The sequence below is a fragment of the Phoxinus phoxinus genome, assembly GCF_949152265.1.
Source record: "Phoxinus phoxinus genome assembly, chromosome: 4".
NCBI classification, from domain to species: domain Eukaryota; kingdom Metazoa; phylum Chordata; class Actinopteri; order Cypriniformes; family Leuciscidae; genus Phoxinus; species Phoxinus phoxinus.
Window position 1 is genome coordinate 16,955,183 of NC_136879.1, and position 16,814 is coordinate 16,971,996.

Below are 16,814 nucleotides of genomic sequence, written 5' to 3' on the forward strand. Positions count from 1 at the left end.
TATTTATGTCCGAGCCCGACCCGAGAGTTAAAATCCCATTTTTTTTTCTCATACTAATGACACATGTACGTTTGTTTGTGTGGAAAGCCCGCTTTTATTAAGCAACTGAAAGGCATTTGAAAATGTCAACAGATGAGCACATCAGCGCGCATGGAGCAACAAGCGCTCTTAACACAGGCGCGCTTGCACGCGTTTAGTTGTCACAGCAACATAAACAAATTTCCGCACACAGGAAGACAGATGTTATGGTAATATTTTACATGTATTTGAATCACAAAAACGATTAATCCGATTTAATCAGTACAACGCGGAGACTTCAGACACTTAATATGTTTGTGTGGAAACTCGGAATTGACGCATGTTCCGCACACAAAACTAGCCTAATTTACGTGACAGATTGCATTCGGTGCACATGTGAACCGTACCGAAAGTCCTGTACCGAAACGGTCCGGTACGAATACATGTACCGTTACACCCCTAGTCTACATACAGATTTATAAATTACCAAATTAGAATTTAATAAACGATTATTGGAGAATTTCAGGAAGAATAAAGTTGTCAACTTACAAAGTCCACCAACTTCTCAGGCCGGCTCTTCTTAAAAAAACTGATGAGCACCTAAAAAGGGAAGAAATTGTTGCAAACGTAAGTAATCTGATCCATTTTTGTTTATGTGCATCTACAATCTCTACATTTCTGATCAAAACTGTATGTTTATGTCAGGACTGAAGACTAAAGGGAAAAGTGTGAGTAACATACTCGTTTGCTATCCGACTTGCGGAATCCCATATGATCACTCCGATCGCCTCTGCGTTTGAGTTCCTTCACGACCTCATAAAGAGATTTAAAGGATCCTGAAAAACACACGTTAGCATGTTAATAATATCCAGCATGAGCCTGAAGTCCAGCCGCAAACACACCTGAGGCCAGGAGACCACAGGAGTAGAGATTACACTAAAGCCAGAAGCATGAGTGACGATAATAAACACTCACTGCGTGTCGGCCTGGACCCCAGCGGACGTGGACGCTCCTGCGGTGTGTGTGGACGCTCCAGCGGTGTGTGTGGACGCTCCTGCTCAGGCACAAAAGCAGACACTTTGGTCTCTTTGGTGAAGAGACGTTTTCCCGCCTTCCACGCTCTCTGGACGCCGCTGGCACACACACTCGTCCACTTTGAGTTTTCTGCAAACAACAATATTGATGAGAAACGTGTGTGTTATTAGCACAGATTACGGCTGAATGATGCACTAGTTCTGCATTGAAGAACACGAGAAGAATCACACACACGTCACATTATAATGGTCTCCTGTTTATATGCTCCTGACACCCAGAGAAAAAAGTTTTGTGAATTTAGTATTTTTTTAATGTCATTACATTGTTTAGAGCATAAGAAACAAATCATTTGTGAAAAGGATATGTTATCCACATGCATGTTCTCTGTAGTGGACACCAGGACTCTGTTGTTTAACAATAAAATTACACAAAATTACATTGGGATTTTTTCTTTCATTCACCAATAAATGTTTGATTTTGTCTGATTAAAAACTCTTTCTCTACGATGTGCTCGTCTAACAATTTGCGCTGAGATGTCCACAGGATTTGAAAGAAAATGTAAAGCCATTGCAACAGACACTGGGAATTAGTTTCATCACCTATATGTTTCTTTGCTCACAGCTGATTGGTCAAACTTCAGTCTGAGATCTCGAATCCAGAACTTAACCTGCCCCGGAGCAGGCTAGCCGTGCAGCGTAAGATACCATGGCAACGAACACCGATTAAAGCCGAGCTGCTTTCATAGTACCTAAAACCCAGGGTTGGCGGAAACTAAGCTGAAACATAGCTGGCTAGCCACCTAAACCGGCTTCATGGTACAGGCCCCAGGACTCTGTTGTTTAACAATAAAATTACATTCGGATTTTTTCTTTCATTCACCAATAAATGTTTCGATTTCGGGATATATTTTTTTAACCAAACATTGTATAAAGATGATTCTCAACTATGTTATGGAAGATATATCGGAATGAATTGATATGCCATTTAATTTTACTTATGCAATATGAGGGTAAAATGTCCATAAATGTAATTCCCATTCAATACAATGTATCTGTACACTGTATCTAATTTGCATATTAGTATATGTTCTTGTTGTTGACTTTTATTATCCCCATGGGGAAATTTTGTTGCAATGAGTTTTAACATGCATACACAGAAATAAAAACAAACATATGAAAACACAAAAACACATTTTTAAAATCACAAAATCAATGACAAAAACAGAAGCAGTCCTCCCAGACTCGTCACTGAGGACTCAGTAAACACTCAGTAAACTCTACAAGAAAGAAAAAAACACTATCTTTCATTTAAGCATTTTAATGCCTGTGGCAGGAGAGATTTCCCGCCCCCTCCCTATTTAAAAAAAATGCTGGCATCCTAAATCACAGACCGATGGTAATCTCTCGAACTCATTAAACAGAGCATGTCTGATAGGATCTTCATGGCTTTGCTAAGGATTCTGGTTTGGTAAATTGTCGCAACATGTAATAATGGGAGTAATAATTGCCAACATTTTCATAATATTATCTAATATTTCATAGGAATATGAACGTGTTCTTTACAGGACGTCCAGACTTCACACTCCAGCACGCACGGTCTAAATTATAACGTGGTCAAAAGTGTATGTGTGTGTGTGTGTATTAACCTGTGGTGTTGTTCTCCCACGCGACTCTAGGGGAAGCGGGAGCTTCACTCTCCTCCGTTGAGTTTCTCTCCTCCATCATGTCTAACTCTGACTAACTCTGACTCTGATGATAATCGCTGCACTGACTGACCTGAACAACTCGGCCTGTGACGTGATATGAAACTCGCGCTGCCGGTGACGTCGCCGCGAACATAGATAAACTATAATCTATTTAAATCGAGCGGTTTAGACCAAATCTCCTGAAGAGACTCGATCGCTTTATATAATGAACAGATTGAATTTATTCTCTGCTGTAAAATAACAAACCCTCCAATGCTAACTTTATAGGGAATTGTGTTTTTATGTCCAAAAACACACTGCATTCATTTATTAATCAGCATTTATTCAGTGTTACACACACTAAGCCACATTTTGAACATTGCAGATTCTTTAGCCATGTACAGTGAAGTCATGTGTAACCCACATAAGGTTACTGGAGTGCAACTCTCTACTCTGCCTGAGGGTGGCGCGTACACCCCAGGAAATTTACTATTAAATCAAACACGCATTTCCTCCGTTGAAGAAGCTGCTAGAACGCAACAAGAATTGGTATGAAAAATGTCCTCTTAACGATAGAAATTCAAAGAAAAATCCCGTACCGAATATTTAAATATTGTGTGTTCATTAGGTTGAAAGCTGTGAGAGAGAGAGAAAGTTGGCGCGAAGATGACGGTAGAGATGGAGGCGGCAAGAGAAAAGGTGAAGACTGGGGAGTGGAAGCTCCGCAAATACACAAATGGAAAGAGCAAAGTGTGGGAGACATTTGCCGAAATAATGAAAGATGATGACCAAAGTGCTGGCTTTGTCATGTGTACTTCTTGTATGCCCGATTTCCCAACACGTTGAACTGAGCAATGCCATTGTACCATTTTAATAGGCTACTTTTAAACGCATATAGCTCAGTAATGCCCGTTTTATGTATTTTCTGAGAGGGGGCGGGATTTTTGCTGGGAAAGTCGGGGAGAGAGACACACAGTTCGATTAGACTGGATAAACACATGCCCCCCCCCCTTACTACTTTTTAAAAATGTGGGTCAGAAAGCGTGTCGTTGAAAACGTCGGTCGGGTGCGGGTTGTTTATACATTGACCCGCGCAACACTGCTGGATGCCCATGAACATTTATCCATTGCTAAACATTCATTGTCAATCCGCTGTGTTTTACACTTTGCTCATCATTGACACTGATCATTTTACTGAGCTCTATATGTTTTTCAAACAATGTCATTTCCATTTCACTCTTGTTGTTGGTCGCACCTTTGGACAAATGTGACATTTGCAAAAACCATCGGCTTATTTTGGGCACCAGCGCATCCAGCAGTATCCGTATATCGGCACCCACGGCCCACTCCGCGTACTTTCTGACCGCTGCATTTAAAATGAGTTCATCAGCTCCTGTAGGAACACATGTGCAGAGTTTAGTAAAGCATCATCAAACACATCAACAGTGGGCGGTGTTGGAGAAGCCGACTCACGTGTCTCTGGGAGGATCAGTGCGCCTCTGAAGTCCATCAGCTTGACCTCCAGGCTGTTCTGATATATGAGGATGTTTTTTATGTGTGTGTTGTGAAAGATGCTGTGATGCATGCAATGCTGCAGCGCAACAGCGAGCTGCCGAATTATGTGCTTCACCGCAATCTCAGTCAGGCTGCCTCGATTTCGCTGTACATATTCAAACAAGGTCATCGCGTGATGAGGATATTCCAGCACCAGGATGTCTTCATCTTTCCTCACAAATATCTCATATAAGTGTATGATGTGTGTGCTAGTCGGAGGCTTCTGTAGCTGCAACATCGGCTCAAAGGAGTGGAATATCCGGGCTAAAGAAAAGAGGTCGACAGAAGGTTAGTTGACTCCTAACTAATCTCTGATCTCGTGACTAAAGGCCCGGGATACTTTTTCTTCTCGCGAGAGAGTTAAGCGGAGGTATCTTGAGGTTCTCAAGATACCTCCGGTAAGGATGGTAATACTAATGCGATTATTATGCTGATTGTACTAGCTCCATTATTGCACCAAATAATGTTATTTTAAAACCAATCGGAGTTGTGAACCTGATTCTTACTGGTTGATACCATACAGACGCAGATTCAGATTGTTTTATGTTGTTTGAGATGCTCATAAAATATCGCTAATCGCGCTAGCCGCGTGCTAATCGTTAACATTTGAATGTGAATTTGTTTTGGTTTATTTTGCTAATGTAACCAAAATTACATACCAGTTGTATTCAACCTGTGTCGATTGTTAGTTCTCAGCAACAGCGCCACCTCCTGGCTGGCTCGCCAAACTTTATGTAACGGGTGTCTGCAGTATTTAACAATTAATTAATTAAATTGCTATTGGTGCAGATAATTAATCAGAAGATTCTTTTATTAGCTCGTAAAGGAGGTAGCGGGTTGTGGTGAGAAACAACAATCGACACAGGTTGAATACAACTGGTATGTAATTTTGGTTTCCAATGAGAAAAATCAGAAAGGTTAATTACATATGTCAGTCAATTATACACACAATTTAAACATGAAAATTCCCCTTGAGTGCACTCTTCCTTTACCCCAAAACATACACAGATAATTGCAATGACAGAAGAAAATAAAATTAATAAAATTAATAATGGAGTGGTGTCTTTTTTCTTTTCCTTAAACACTCTTTTCAAGCATATATCAGTTTTGTATCAGTCTCTGTATTCGTCTTTAAATCTTGAAGAAAAACTCAATAGTCTCTACATGTGAATTGTCTTGACTGGAGCAGAAAGGAAAGGATATTGAACTCTTCTTTACGAATTGATGTCCTTTCACCTTAGTAGATTCTTTCACCGTAATAGATTCGGGTGGCTCGCCATCAAACTTGACATTTCTCACAGGATATCACAGATCATCACCATCCGCAGAATCAAGGACAAAATAGAAATACAAAGAAGAAAAAGAAAGAGAAAACAAAACAAAAAAACCTGGCCTGATCACAGACCAGAACATTCATTTAGTGATTTCAGAAAGAATTTCACATCACATATCAAAATAACAATTAAACATACAAATATAATTTTTCAAGAAGAGATATTACACTATGTACCTCTAAAACAATCCTACTGGTCTTTCTCACACAAGCGCACGTGACCAATAATGGCGCCCGTGAACTGAAATGGAGGAATGACCACGCGGTTCAATATGACCACACTTACAATCATTTAAAATGAAATAGTAAAATTAAACAATAGAACAAAGCAGTAGTTCTCCACAAGAACTTATATATTACTCATTTACCTCTATATTAATCGTCTTTTGCTTTCACCGATGCGTGTCTCACAGGCCCGCGTGGCCAGCAATGGCGTCGGTGAACGAGGAATATTCACACGATTCACTTTAATCTCTAACGTTGAAATACGACATGAAATTGGAAATAACAATTTAGTCAAACGAATTAACCATTTTATAATCGTGTTAGGAAGTTTATACATTAACATTTAGAAAGTTATTCTGACTCACCGGAGTAAAATGCAACTCAACACTCACTCAGCTTCTCCATACACTTCACGGTATGAATTGAATTAAATTAACGTTTTTTCTACTTTTCTTTCAACTATATTAATCTAACTTTTAGCGCGAAGATCGACTCACGTCTTCTCTCCTCTATGCTCAACTCTCGTTTCGCAGGCGCGTCCACACACACGCACAGCGCGTGATGTCGGGAGCGTTCTCATTGGTCAATCGCAAATCAACTAATAATAACTGCTTTTCTTAATTCACCCACTATTTTTCTAAAATCGCTTTTACACATCACTATTTTACCTTCAGTAGGGAAATTAGATGTTAATAAATTGCAAATAAATTAAACTTAACTTCCTTTATTTAACCAGGGTTACACTAGCTCAGATAAGCTAGTCACCACTGTAGCAGTTCTTTGATAGTGTTCACACCGCTAAAGGTGCCTTTATACCCTGTTTTGTTGACTTACAAGTCATTTGATTGAGAGAGAGTATTTATCCTCTTGTTTTCATATGTAAAATAAGGGTGATTTAGTTCATTTAATTGCCAATATACATGTTTGATATGTATATGAGGAGCAGAAGTTCATCTTAACCTTTAAAAAATTATAAATATACACTCTAAAAAATGCTGCGTTGTTTCAACCCAATTTTGGGTAAAATATGGACAAACCCAAACATTGGGTTAAAAATGTAATGTAAAAATTTAACCCAACGGCTGGGTTTGTCCATATTTTACCCAAAATTGGGTTGAAACAACCCAGCATTTTTTAGAGTGTATTAAAATGTGATGCATAAATAGATTTAAAAGATTAAAAACATAAATATCCAGTTTCATTTTATTTCTATACTGTGAGATGGAAGTACATGATTGATTGTTGTTCATTGGAACTGATGTTATGTGGTGTGATGTGTACCTATTCATTTACAAGGCAAGGCAAGTTTATTCATATAGCACATTTCATACACATTGGTAATTCAAAGTGCTTTACATAGAAGAAATTGAAATAATTACATACATAATAAAAGAAATAAGAATAATTAAAACAGTTTAGAAAATAAAATACAGTGCAAACAGTCGGACGAACAGTGGCACAGTGCTCATTCAGTAAATGCAAAGCTAAGCAGTGGTAATTCAAAGTGCTTTACATAGAAGAAATTAAAATAATCAAAAGAAATAAGAATAATTAAAACCCTATCTGAGATGGAAGTGATTGAGCAGGTTTGCGGTGCCACTGGACCTACAATCCAGGGACGTCCTCTGCTGGGGTGGTGTCCCCCACAGAGCACGTTTCACTTTTGCTGTTTTAAACAAACAGCGAACCTCTATACTCTCCGTAGTATAGATAATCTTCACTCGCCTCGTCGGAGTGAAGCTCTCCCGTTCCCCTTCAAAATCTCTTCCAATCAGACAGCCCTAAAAAATAATAAAATCTTCCTGAATCACAGTTTGGAAAATAAAATAATAAAATACAGTGCAAACAGTCGGACATATTTTACATCAACCGGTATCTTTCTTTTAAAAGGATCTTCTTACGACTTACATGTATCAACTTTCTTTTCTCTTTCAATCTTCTTACGACTTCCATCTATCAACTTTCTTTTCTCTTTCAATCTTCTTACGACTTCCATCTATCAACTTTCTTTTCTCTTTCAATCTTCTTACGACTTACATGTATCAACTTTCTTTTCTCTTTCAATCTTCTTACGACTTCCATCTATCAACTTTCTTTTCTCTTTCAATCTTCTTACGACTTCCATCTATCAACTTTCTTTTCTCTTTCAATCTTCTTACCATCTATCAACTTTCTTTTCTCTTTCAATCTTCTTACGACTTACGACTTCCATCTATCAACTTTCTTTTCTCTTTCAATCTTCTTACCATCTATCAACTTTCTTTTCTCTTTCAATCTTCTTACCATCTATCAACTTTCTTTTCTCTTTCAATCTTCTTACGACTTCCATCTATCAACTTTCTTTTCTCTTTCAATCTTCTTACCATCTATCAACTTTCTTTTCTCTTTCAATCTTCTTACGACTTCCATCTATCAACTTTCTTTTCTCTTTCAATCTTCTTACGACTTCCATCTATCAACTTTCTTTTCTCTTTCATTGACTTGCACATTCTTTTCACTTTCCTTAGCCCTGCATTCACATTCTTAGTTCTTTCTCAGACGAAAACTTTAATATCGTCATTCAAATACTGTTCTACAATGCTCATTCAGTAAATGCAAAGCTAAACAGATGTGTTTTGAGTCTGGATTTGAATGTGGCTACTGTAGGAGCACACCTGATCTCTTCTGGAAGCTGGTTCCAGCTGCGGCTGGCATAATATCTAAAAGCGGACTCTCCTTGCTTTGAGTGAACCCTTGGTATTTCTAGTTGATGTGATCCTAATGATCTGAGTGATCTGTTGGGTTTATATTCAGTGAGCATATCTGCAATGTATTGAGGTCCTAGGCCATTAAATGATTTATATACCAGTAATAATACTTTAAAATCAATCCTAAATGTGACTGGGAGCCAGTGTAAAGACCTGAGGACTGGTGTGATGTGTTAAAATTTTCTGGTTCTGCTCAGGATCCTTGCGGCAGCTTTCTGTACGAGCTGCAACTGTCTTATGGTCTTTTTGGGAAGGCCAGTAAGGAGTCCATTACAATAATCCACCCTGCTGGTGATGAAAGCATGCACAAGTTTATATACTCACATAATAACCTCTCGCTTCTAAGTATGACCTGAACCATTTTAGGACTATCCCAGAAAGCCCCACCCAGTTTTCCAGTCTGTCCAGAAGTATGTTGTGATCAACAGTGTCAAAAGCAGCACTGAGGTCGAGTAGTACCAGCACTGATAATTTGCCTGTATCAGTATAAGCGAATATCGTTAATTATCTTTATGAGCGCTGTCTCTCTGCTGTGATGTGATCGGAAACCAGATTGAAAATTGTCAAAGTATCCATTCGAGCTTAAGAATTTGTTCAGCTGATTGAAAACAACTTTTTCAATGATCTTGCCAATGAAAGGAAGATTTGAGATCGGTCTATAATTGCTTAATATAGTCTTATCCAGATTGCTCTTTTTCAGGAGGGGTTTGACAACTGCAGTTTTCAGGGAGTTTGGAAAACTTCCAGAGAGAAGTGAGGCATTTACCACTTCTAGGAGATCTGCTTCTAAACAGTTTAACACACTTTTGAAGAAAGATGTGGGAAGAGCGTCAATGGCGCAGGTTGACGTTTTAAGGTACTGTACGGTTTCTTCTAAAATTTTGCCATCAATTTCTTTGAAATCAGACATAGTAACTACTTTCTCAGGTTGTGGTCTGATCTGTCTGACCCCAGTGCAACTCAAGGATGTGCTGATCACCTTTCTGATATTATTGATTTTCTCAGAGAAGAAAGAAGCAAACTCACTGCACTTGCTGTCTGAGAGCATTTCACTGGGAATCTGGCTCGGGGGGTTTGTTAATCTCTCTACAGTAGCAAAAAGAGTGTGTGTGTTGTTTAAGTTGCTGTTTATAATATTTGAGAAGAAAGTCTGTCTAGCTTTGCCTAGTTCCATATTGAAAGCATGGCTGGTGTCTTTGTAAATGTTATAGTGGACTACAAGTTTTGTCTTCCGCCACATGCGCTCTGCTTTTCTGCATTGTCTTTTCATATTTTGCACTGCTGTTGAGTTTCTCCAAGGTGCCTTTTGTCTACCATTCTTCCTGACCTTCACAGGAGCAATATCATCAATTACACTTTTTACTTTTGAGTTAAAAGAATCAAGGAGAAAATCAACAGAGTCAGCAGATATGCTTGGTGTTGAAGATATAGCCTTCATATAGCCTAGCTTCAATGGCAGGAGAGATCAATATATCAAAGAAAATACAGAAATGATCAGACAGTGCTACATCCTTAATAACAATCGATGAAATGTTTAGACCCTTACTGATAAGTAAATCTAGAGTGTGTCCACGATTGTGTGTCGGTCCATGTACATGCTGAGTCAGATCAAAAGTTTTTAAAACAGTTTTGATTTCTTTTGCCATACTGTTTTCTGCATTATCCATGTGAATGTTAAAATCTCCAGCAATAGCAAAACGGTTGGAAATGGTTGATAGCAGTTCTGTAAAGTCCTCAGCAAAGGCTGAAGAGTATTTTGGAGGCCTATAAACAATAATAAATAAAATGTGTGGAGCACCTTTTAACACAATACCCAGATATTCGAAAGACGGGTAATTACCAAATGATATTTGCTTACATGGATAAACATCTTTAAAAAGAGAAGCTACTCCCACACCTCTCCTACCCGTTCTGCAGACACTCATAAAAGTAAAGTTAGGAGGGGATGTTTCATTGAGGACAGTTGCACTGCAGTTGTCTTCTAGCCAAGTTTCATTTAGAAACATAAAATCCAGGTTGTATGTGGTTATTAAGTCATTGACTAGAAGTGATTTATTTTTAAGTGAGCAGATGTTTAAAAGTGCTAACTTAACAGTCTTACTTTTTGTCCGCGCAGCAGTCTTAGTTTGGCGTGTAATAGGCACCAGATTAGATGGGTTTGCTGTATGGCTTTTGAAGGCCTTAGACTTTCTATCATGTAATCGAACAGCAATAGAGAAAGATACAGGCACACAGGGTTCCCGCTTGTTCTGTAAACATTTGAGAAAGTTACTGTTATCATAGCGGGGACCCAGCACATATCAATGAGAGCTGGTATCAGTTGTTTTTGGTTCACCTCGAGCAGAAGGAGTAGGGTGTGAGACCTGTCGTTGTGGCAGAGCCCGAAGAACTCTTGCAGGAGGAGGGGGAGGGCGAACTGGGCCCGCAGGCTTTGGTGGTTGTGAGGCCTGCCGTGTTTTGGTTGATATCTGGGGGCTTGCAAAAGAGTGGGATAGTTTGGTTCCAGCGTACACCAGCTTTTCCATTTTCTCTGAGAAGCCCAGAAGTGGAGATGGTGGAGATAGAGATAGCGTGTCTGGTGAGAGGGGCTGTTGTTGTTCTCGTGTTATCGGATGCTGTAATATGCTGTCCTGGTTTTCCTGGCTGTTTTCCAGGAAGTCGTCCTTGGGTGTTGAATCTTGGAGCAGTTCTAGTATGTCACAGTCTGTCTGTGGTGAGCTCTGTGGGCAGGGCTCAGCCATGAGCAGAAGTTGTTGTGGCTGAGTGGTGTTATCATTGTCCTTGTGTGACGTGTCAACCGCATGTCCATTCAGGTGCTGGAGTGAAGTCCTGTGGTCATTCATACTGTGTCCAGGTGTGTGTGTGCCATTCAGGTTGAATGGATTGGCACACAGTGCAGAAGGATGATTGAGGGAGAAGTAGATATTGTCCTTTAGCACTCTTGAACCAAGTTTGTTTGGGTGGCCGTCCTGTTGGAACAGTTGCCTCTGACTCCAGAAAAGATTGAAGTTGTCAATGAAGTTCACTCCTTTTATATTGCAGGTTTTTTGGAGCCATGTATTAAGCTCAAGCAACCGTGAAAACCTGTTTGTTCCTCTTGCTGGGAGTGGTCCACTGATGAATGTTTGTACTTTCAATCTTTTAAGTGTTTCAAAAAGTTCATTAAAATTCTTCTTGAGGAGTTCTGACTGCTCTTTATGAATATCATTTTCCCCCACATGATGAGTCGATTTGCAGTCTTATGTTTCATCAGAATGTTCTCAAGTTCCCTGTTTACATCAGAAGTTGTTGCTTGTGGAAGGCAGCACGTAGTTGTATTCCTGCTACTAATGTTTCTGATTATGGAGTCACCCACTATCAGAGTCCTGTGCTCGGCTGCGCTCTGAGCTGAGTGCCGCTGTCTGCTCGACCTTGAGCGCAAGTTAGCATCAGTGTTAGCTACTGGCTTATTCAGTCTGTGTTCGATCACATTCATCACGTTTGGGGATTCCCCATTTACATTCATTAATACTTCAAATCTGTTCTCAAGATGTATAGGCGGTGGTAGGAGACCAGTGTTTGCAATCCTTGTCAGAGCCGTATCTGGGGTAGAGGATGCTACTGCGGCGATATGTGATACTCGTGACAATCTGATGTCTCGAGTGCCTTTTGGTCTCGCTCCCTGTGTGTGCCATCGATTTGTAAGTCGATCGGCTTGTTTCTCTACACTCAGTATAGCCTGTTGAGGAGCAGTAGATTCATGAAACTCACCGGCTGTATGCTGAGGGCGTCCATGATGGACCTCTGTTGTGTGTTCCGTCTGGTTTGGTCGTCCCGCAAATAACTTTTGTTTCAAGAACTGCAATCCTTTGTAAAAGTCTGTGGCAATTGCTGCAGCAAGTAGATTCCAGAAGAGGCATTTTCTCTTATCCTTATGCAGTTGTGTTTTCTCTTCCCCGGAATGTAAGCTTTCAGTGGGAGGCTGGTCGAGTAAAATAATTCAGCTTTTTTGTTGTATTCCAAGCGTTTGAGCACTGTGCTGATTTGCTGAAGTTGAAATTAGTTGATAAAAGAAGATAAAATATAAAAATATAAAAGCGATAGAGCAAAGCGCGGAGCAGTAAGCAAGAGCGTCCGAACAGTAGCTGAGCAGGAAGGAACAACTGTTCCATACATGAAGATTATGTGTTGGTTATATTTGATTTGACATTTGAATGGAGACAAGTTTATTAGATTTGAACTGAAATGAGGCAATAGTAACTAATGCATTTTGTAATGTATGTATAGATTGGTTTTTAGAAAGGGATAAACCATCTGATTCTGACCCTGGTGGTGGCGAGCCAACCCCAGAAGTGAACGGACCGAGAGCCTGGTGTGGCCAGCCGTGGCATCTTTGAAACCATCATCATCCTGTGCCTTCATTTCAGTGCAGATAAGAACACACGTAAACCTACCCGGGTAGTGAAAAGAACATACATACTGCAAGAAACACACACACACCAAGAACTTTTCATGGACTCTTTATTTGAAGTTATTTATTTTGGGTTTATTGTGCGCTGTGCACTCAGGAAGCCGGCTTAGATAAATTTACAGCAGGGAATGTAAATAACTGTCTTTAATTTTGTACAATACATTTGTCAAATTTCCCTGCTTTGTGTTGTCTGTTCTCTGCTGACTTTTTACTATTTCAAGCTCCATAGTCGTGCCTAGAGCTTCTGATATTAGCCCAGCTTTGATTCATGACTACTTAAATTAGTTATCGGTTACACTAACCTGAGACGCGGGTTACACATGGGTACAGAAAACTGAACACATCAATTCAGAAATTAAACAATATAATCAGTGAATGAAGAGGCCATGATTAGATTTTTTTTTAAAAGTCTCATCATGGAATAATGATTGAGTTACTGATACTCTCCATAATTTGGCCCAAAACATAAAGACATGATAAAAAGATATGAAAAGATTGAGCAGTTACTGCAGATCTGAGTGTCCTGTATAAATGCGGTTGATGTGCTATAATTCTGCTTCACTACCAGCCGCTGAACCTCAACAATGTGACAATGAGCAAAGACAGTCAGCCAACAAATAAAGAAACAACAACGTTCATGAAGAGTGTCATAGGTCGGGGCGGGTCAAGCCAGACTGCACCCACCCCTGAAGACCGGGAACCACCTCGAGGAACGTGTCAAGGGCCAGACAGACAAGGGAATAAAATAAATGACAGTTTATTTTATTATATTAAAAATGGTAAATTGGATAAGTCCTAATTAAAATCTTCTTCTTGCCGCCAGGGCAGTTCAAGCGTCTCTGGACCTCCTGGAACAGGAGGAGGGGAACGGTCGTGGCGGGCCGGGGGCTCGTTGAAGGGGGATCAGGGGAAATCCTCACGCCGTCCAGGTAGGTCACTAGGTAAGTACTCCTCTAACGGGATTCAAGAGGGGGTCGCGGTCATACGAACCCCCTTCCGACTGGAACCAGGTAGGTATGCAGATGCGGGGGCGAGCGAGTCACTGATGTTACTCCGGAGGTAGGTACTCAGGTGTGGGGGCCAGCGAGTCACTTTTCTTCTTGAACTGGGCAGAGGCTTCCCATAGGGCGTGTGGAGACCACCAGGCGGGGAGGACACTTTGAGCGGAACGCTCCACTTTAGCTGTTCACCGGAACAATACAGCAAGGTATTAACTGTTCAACAGTATACGAAATATTCAGCTGCAATACCTTCTCTCTTCCTGAACAGGGCAGAAGCTTCCCATAGGGCGTGTGGAGACCACCAGGCGGGGAGGACACTTTGAGCGAAACGCTCCACTTGGCTGGGCACTGGAACAAACACAGCACGGTTCTAACAGTTCAACGATATATGAAGCACTCAGCATTAACGGAGCCGGGTCTTCTCAAAGCAGGAAGTTGGGCGCTTGTTTATCAAAACCCCTCTTTAGAGACAGCGGGTGGAAGACTGTAGGAGGAGAGTGCACGGCAGACTTCTATTACTTCTCCACACAATAATTTCACTTCACAGCACAAAACGTGTGAATCGTCACTTCAGGCACTGCAATTCCACTCGCACACCGTGCATTCGGGCCAGCACTCACCCACCGGTCTTTCTCCCACCAGATCGGATCTCGTCTTTGGCCAGGGCTTGACTTCGCTCCAGGAAAAGCAGAAGAACGGTGCAGCGATTATCACATTCGGCAAGGAGAGGACAGAAGTTGGAGACAGATCAACAATTCACTCGGTGTAATAGTTCACTCGTGCCACACACTTTCCAAACTCTCAACACCACTTCAGTGTTAGTGCATATAAACAACGGATCCAATACTCATCACTTGCGTCCTTCCCACTGCTGACAATATTCCTTAGGTCTTCGCTGACAAATCCTTCACTCCTTTCTTTCTCTTTCTCAGCTTCAATCTTCACCGCTCCACAGCACAGCCTCAACAAAAAGAACAACCCGTTGACAACCACAGTATCTCACAGGAGGAGAACCACACCCTCAGTCTGCTTCCTCTCTGTTTTAAAGCCCCATGTAGCTGCGTGTCCCTCTCACAGCGCTCCCTGTAATCAATCCACACCTGCTGTCAATCGGGCAATTGGCCTTGCTGCCATGGCATCAGATTCACAGTGCATAGAATTGGATGTTCACTGGCAATTTCTCAATCTCGTTCTGATTTCCTCTTGTCACCCCGTGACAAAGAGCATTTCCAGCATATCTCCTGTTTTATTTGTGTTCATGTTGAGTTTCTCAGGGAGAATCTGAGCTCTCTCGTTCCTGACTGAGTCCAGCTGTTTCAGTGGATGAGGAAGAGGATGATAAGAAGATGTTGATGAGGATGAATGAATGACACACACACACACACACACACACACACACACACACACACACACACACACACACACACACAAGCTATAGCTGGAGACAGTGCGCTCACCACACACACACACACACACACGTAGTACCCTCACCGCCTGATGAGGGGAGATATATGCATTAAACACACAGGACACGGAGCTGCTGCTTCAATCATGAGAGAGTGTAATGTTTTTTTCTTTTCTTTTTTAACAACCATTCAAAACACTTTGAACACAATTCCACATGTCAATATCAGTCCTTCATTGACTACTGTGTCCACAACTTACACATATACTATAAAATAATATTCACTTATAACATATAATACATGACATTTTTCACGTGAATAAACTCTGACAATGTGTTCATCTGTAAGCAAAAATAACTATTTGTAATACATTTTTAATATAAACACACTCACGTTCACAGTCATTTGGCCCTTACAACCTGGAATCATTGCTTAAAGGGACAATAAGTATCTTTTTAGGTATTTTATTATCTAAAATCAATATTTTTATTCATAAATATGTCCTCAATGGTGTACAAATACCTTGGCCAATTATCTGACTTATCCTTATAAATGAAGAATTTATTATCTTTATATACATGGGACGGGTAGGTCCACGGAGGCTTCCATGTAGTTCCGCCATCTTGCAAAACTATAATAGCAAAGAGGGACAAAAAGTACTAAGTCAACGCGTTTCCACACCGCGTTTTCGCTCAGAGCCAGCCAGTCACGTGACGTGACTGAAACCAGCAGAAACGCAGATGCAGATGCAGAGCAGTGAGAGGCGCTTGAAACTGCACCGGCAAGTTTAAAAGTCTGGATTGCATTGTTATTATGGACCATATGCCGTGCCACAGGAGAAGAAAACATCGTTGTCAAAAATAGAACGTAAAAGGAAACATGACCGTAGATTACAGAAAACAAGTGTAGCTAATGTGGCTAATTTTATATAGCTCTCCTTTTTCAAAAACAATCCATTAGCTCAAGTTGTGAATATTTTGCTACGTGCATAGAACTGTACAGACAATGAAAATGCGTGAGATTTCCCCCTTTCTGGTCAATGTATCCCTGCCTCTGCTTAATTATTTTCACCCCCGGTGGGGATAAATTTATCCTCCCCTCAAAGTGATCATATAGTGCTACTACACTAGTGGCGAGACGGATCACAATACTTATCACGGATCCGTGGTTTGATTAAAGTCAATTTTATTTTATCTTTGCCGTTTTTGTAAAAATAATTGAAGAATTAAAAAGAGTACTTACAAGCACGAATAGCATTTTTGAGAGAAATACAAAAGGTGTATGTATATACGAACAAGTTCTCCGTTAAGAATTAGATCTCAATAATAAAGCAAATAAACCTTCTCGCATTTGTCAGCCCG

The 16,814-nt window shown here is 40.5% G+C and overlaps 1 long non-coding RNA gene across 1 annotated transcript; it reads right to left on the reverse strand.

Annotated features, from left to right (window-relative positions):
* Nucleotides 1–5,212: 5,212 nt before the first annotated feature.
* On the reverse strand, nt 5,213–6,388 carry LOC306997648. The gene is made up of 3 exons (XR_013797419.1): nt 6,215–6,388; nt 5,993–6,098; nt 5,213–5,865 (listed from the first exon to the last, which is right to left on the reverse strand). It is a non-coding gene; the product is annotated as an uncharacterized lncRNA (long non-coding RNA).
* Nucleotides 6,389–16,814: the final 10,426 nt, after the last annotated feature.